The sequence below is a fragment of the Nymphalis io genome, chromosome 24 (assembly GCF_905147045.1).
Source record: "Nymphalis io chromosome 24, ilAglIoxx1.1, whole genome shotgun sequence".
Lineage (NCBI taxonomy): Eukaryota > Metazoa > Arthropoda > Insecta > Lepidoptera > Nymphalidae > Nymphalis > Nymphalis io.
Window position 1 is genome coordinate 4893010 of NC_065911.1, and position 5463 is coordinate 4898472.

The 5463-nt window shown below is 34.4% G+C and overlaps 1 non-coding gene across 1 annotated transcript; it reads left to right on the forward strand.

The window, feature by feature from the left end:
• Positions 1-3038: 3038 nt before the first annotated feature.
• On the forward strand, positions 3039-3110 carry Trnap-ugg (transfer RNA proline (anticodon UGG)). The gene has a single exon. It is a non-coding gene; the product is annotated as a tRNA-Pro (tRNA).
• Positions 3111-5463: the final 2353 nt, after the last annotated feature.

Sequence of the window (5463 nt, forward strand, 5' to 3'; positions counted from 1 at the left end):
CGTGTATTAAAACAAACCGTCAAATTAAATCTCAATACTGTCATTGAAATGATATAGAACAGTACACTCGGTTTGAGACACAAAATCATCAATTAAATAATTAGGCTAATGAGAATTCTGATTGGTTAAGACTATGTCTGAGGTGGGTTATGATGTAATAAGCAACCAATCAGCTTTCAGTATATATGTATGATTATAGAATCTGACTATGTTCTTCATTTCAGAAACTGACAGTACGTCAAATTCCAACTGACCACTAACATGGACAAATAATACTTTGTTTTTTAAGTCAGTTTATCGTCATATGCTGGTTTTATGGAAACTAAAATTATACATATACGATTATAGTAAAATGTCAAAATATTAACAAAAATAATATCAAAAAGAAAATATTGATTCCGCTTCTGTTTGATGAAGTGCTTAACAAGTATGTGTACCATATAAATTTAGTTCCTAGCGTCCACTAAAAAAAAAGCGTAATAAAACTAAGTCATAGAAAAAAAAATACTTTTACCATATAAATACCATACCATACATTTTAAATGGTTTACTAATAGTAAGATAGAACATATTATAAACAAATTTATATGCGTTGTTTTTTTTTTAAGCAATACTTCATATTTGGTTAGGTTGCATCAATGCTGCATCCCTGGTTCAATAACGACTGAGGATTGAGTCTTACTCCTCCCCTGAGAAGACTTTGATCCGTGAAGCGGATGGATATTGTAGGGTTTTTAGGGAGTAAAAATCATTCATGTGGTAAAAAAAATAACAAAGATTGCTGGTGCAAATCCAGACCAGTAAAACGAAATTTCATGTGCGCATTTATATTTAAATATATTTGAATGCTAACGTAACAGATAATTTAAAAAAGGAATATTTAATTCAATATCCATTTGCCCTGGTCTAAGCCCTAAACAGGAATTGTTTAGTAAAGAGACGCGGCAAACGTCTCGAAACTTCCCGTCTGAGGGTCATCAGTTATTCAATAAAGTTCGGACTCCGTATGGAAAGTTCGAGATAAGTAGGCAAGCGACTGTGAAATGAATAAAACATGACGGTAATTTCATTACGTTATGACATCCGTACGTGACAAGTTTATAACTTTGCTCGAATTAAGAGGGATTGGAGAATAATCTTTTGTGAAGATGTTCTTTTTTATTTCTGATAAGACGGCAGGCCATCTAACGGTAAATGGTCATCGCTGCTCTGTCATTGGGTCTGCAAGAGTTTTTGAGTTATTGAGACTGGGTCTCCATTCCTTAAGCTGTCAATGGGCTGCATCCGTCTCTTAACATTGTAATGATGGTTTCATTGATAGATTTCAATCACGACCGCTGATCAATAGAGACCAGCCAAATACGTTGGAAATATTAAAGTGCACTAGTGTGTGTGTACAACTGTGTGTACTAACTCTCATAATCAAATTTGTCTGCAATTTGACACAGTAGGAGTTCAGGCGCAGAAACTACGGCTTCAAGTGTTTTCTAAGGCACGTGAGTGTTAACTCCCGCCAAATTCCAAACTTCGGACGGAATTTTAGAAATTCGAAAAAGCCTCGAGAGAATTCCCAATAACATTTCCTTTCCTTCTCTCAGCCCAATCCGAGTTCTGAAACCGGAACCTCGGTATCTACAGTCTTTTAAGTTAGCCACTATACCAACAAGATAGTTATGATACTACTTTACTCAAACTTTAATAAAGAAATACATTAATAAAAATTAATGAAATGGTAGAAGATTGGGCGGTACCTTCATAGACTTCAATTTATAAATAATATTGTTTGTCTACACTCAACATTTTTTTAAACAATTTTTGATTTGTTGACTATTTTATGATATTCTATATTTGCGTAGAACGATAAAACTGAATCGAGTTTTTACAACCACAATGTAACGATAGCTCAATATTATTTACATGTCCGTTCGTATGAACGTATACATATCATGACATACATATCATGACATGACATGACATAAATCTAAATGAAAGAATTGATTATATACAAGTGGAACTAAAAATTCAATACGTCTATAGAAATAAGTGTTAGTTAGAGTTGCGGATAAAAAAAAAACAAAGAAACGGATGTGTATATAAATTTTTGATTATAAAATTCAAATAAATCAAAATTTAAAAAACGTTATAGAATATAATTTTAATTACGAAATAGTCAACAAAATAACACTCTAATGTTTAAATTATGAAATGTAATTATAAACAATATTACCTATTGTTATCAATCAATATAATTCAACACATATAATTTTAATCGACTCAAGTACCTACTGTTGTTAATGAAAGTAATTGACAGACACAAAAGCAAAACAGTATTGCCAACTTAAGATAAATGAATGAACATATTTAACAAAATGATTTTGATGTAAAACTTCGTGGCAATGACATTCAGAAATCTAAACTGAGTGCACTGTAAACTGAGTTTTAAAATGAAATGAATGTTTTAGATTAAATATCGTTTCACTTCTATCGAGTGTATTTTACTTAGAAACGATAGAACAACCTCCTTTAAAATATTTTTAGGCCTTTCATATTAATTTTTAACTCATTCATTTATTAGATAATAAATTAGTGTCATAATATTAGAAACGTGATATTTTTTTTGCATATTCATTAATATTTTAGTCATAACTTGTATATATAAAAGAATAACCGACTGATATATTAACGCATAGCACAAGCAACTGGGGTAAGTACCCCTATTTTGTACATATAAAAGAATAACCGACTGACTGATTGACATAGTAACGAACAGCACAAGCTGTTGGGGTAAGTACCATGAAAATTTGCATACGAGTTATTTGTACTCAGTAGGTTAGCACTGAGGAAGAATTTTTAAAAATTAAATCCCTAAGGTGATGAAAGGGATGAAAGTTTGTATAAAACCTTTTTTTTAAAAAGTGCAGCAATTCTGAATTATCACGCAAGTGAAGCCGCGGGCAAGGCACTAGTATTTAATATCAAAGTTAAATATTTCATTTGCGGAGACATAATATAAGCAGTTTTTTACTCAAAGATAGCAAGGCTCGTTGGTCTAGGGGTATGATTCTCGCTTTGGGTGCGAGAGGTCCCGGGTTCAAATCCCGGACGAGCCCCATTAAGGGTCCAAGCAAATTGTTTTCTTACAATTTGCAGTTGTTTTTAATTCCATTTGAATCGATTGATTCAAGAATCTTTTGTATGTTTACATATTATAATAATTTCTTTATTGTTATTAAACGGTTTTATTTAGCTTGCCGTATTCGTTGGTTTGTTTGTTTTTTAAATATACTTTAGATTACAAAGGATTATAAGAAACGATAATAAGTGTCAATGGTGTACGGGCCGCCGAGCGATGTAAAAGTCGCAGGTTTGATCCTGGCTATTGTCGTTCTGTCCTGTCATGGTTGTTCGCTTATTTGCAAGGGTAAATAGGAATATATGCTATTCCTTAAAACGAGCATTGTTAAAACTATTTACTTTAAAACTTATTAGTTAGGAGACAATAATATAGCGATGGAAATAGCGAAACAATTTTCTATATTTAAGTTATAAAGTTCACTATACTAGAAATTCATGATCGATGTTGTTGTTACATTAACAACAACGCTGGTTGTTCTACTATGTTATTAAAATTGTTTATATAAGTATTTGGAAATGAAACGAACGCGTCCTGGCTATTTCTTTTTTAAATACTTTGTAAACGAATCATGATATAAAAAAAAACCCGCTGAGTTCCTTTCGCCGCATCTTCTCAGTCCTGGATGTTACTTTTCCGAACCGGTGGTAGTTTCTAGTTTGGCTATCAATAAGTAAGTGTAATGCTTCAATGTTGATTAAAGTATTTTGATTTTCATTAATCTATGGGTTTTTAACAAATAAAGATTAAGGACTTGATATAATATTAAATACCCTATACATATTATATATATACACTATAGTACAGTTGACTGCCTCGTTGGTCTAGTGGCTTGATGTAAGGCCGCTGACCCGGAGGTTCTGGGTTCAATTCCCAGGTCGGGCTCATAAAAAGTTATTGGCTTTTTCTGTCAGAAAATTCTCAGTAGCAGCCCGGAGTCTGGAAGTTGGAAGCGTGTACACTCCACGTGCACGTAAGCACGTAAAGCCGTTGGTCCTGCGCCTGAACTCTTCGGTCGGTTCGGATTGCCGTCCCATCGGATTATGAGAGTCAGGGAATAGATAGTTCACTTGTGTTTGCGCACACACTTTTGCACTGTAATATCTTCTGCGTAGTTGGCTAATCTCTCTTGAGATTGGCCGCCATGGCCGAAATCGGTCTGGAGGACATTATTATTATTACAGGACAGTACGGTACCAGCCTACGATTGTCCCTCTGCTGGGATAAAACATTTCTTTATTTTGAGAAGGTATGGAGCTTATCTTATTCCACCACGCTGCTCCAATGCGGGTTGGTGGAAATTATATACATAAATATATTATATAAAAACAAGTCTTTTTCTATATTATTATTATTCAATACCTACATAGTTTATAGTCATATCTATTAACGCTTCATCAGTGTATTTCAGCAACTTCATTCAAACCGAAGTTGTTACGCTACAAAACCTACCCACATATGGATAATATTTTTGCAAATTTTGTAAGTGTATATGCGAATAGTGTGCACGAATAGTGTATTTTTTATTTTAATTAAATCTTTTAAAATTAAAATGTATTATATTGCACTTTCGCGTATAAATTTAGTGTTAATTTTAATTGTAGTTTCAAGTTCTCATGTAAGTGAATTTAATTCTTATAAGAGTAGTAAAAAATATTGAACCAGAATAAGCTAGTGTGTCGCTTTTCGACGCTTATATTCGATTTGTTAAATATAGTTAAATTATTATTTATCCTCATAAAAATCTATTTGCGAAGTCTTCTCGTCTTGACGCTGGTGCGCAACACCTCCAGCAATACTTAGCACCGACACTCATATGAGTGATATACACATTCGGCAAAAGGAAGTTCGCAAAATGCTACGCAGTCTAGACGTGAACAATGCTAGTGGACCTGATGGCTATCCAGCAACTGTCCTGAGGAACTTTGTGCCTGAACTGTCTCCTATTCTGACGCGTCTGGTTCGACTCTCTCTTAAGACTGGTTAAGTGCCTAATGCCTGGAAGCTTTGTAACGTACATACCGTGCCTAAAAAGGGTATTCGAGCTGACCCTGCCAATTACAGGACCAATGACCTTCTCAGTGACTGACAGTACGGATTTCACCGAAATCGGTCCACTGGTGATCTTCTGGTGTACGTCACACACATTTGGAGTGAGGCCATCGAAAACATGGGGAGGCAGGCTTGCTGTTTCTTTGGATATCTTGAAGGCCTTTGACAGGGTTTGGTATGATGGCCTTATCAGCAAGCTTCCTGCGTATGGCCTGCCTGCTAGCCTTTGTGCTTGAATTTCAGAATTCCTGAGGAACCGATCGTTACGAGTGGGGGTT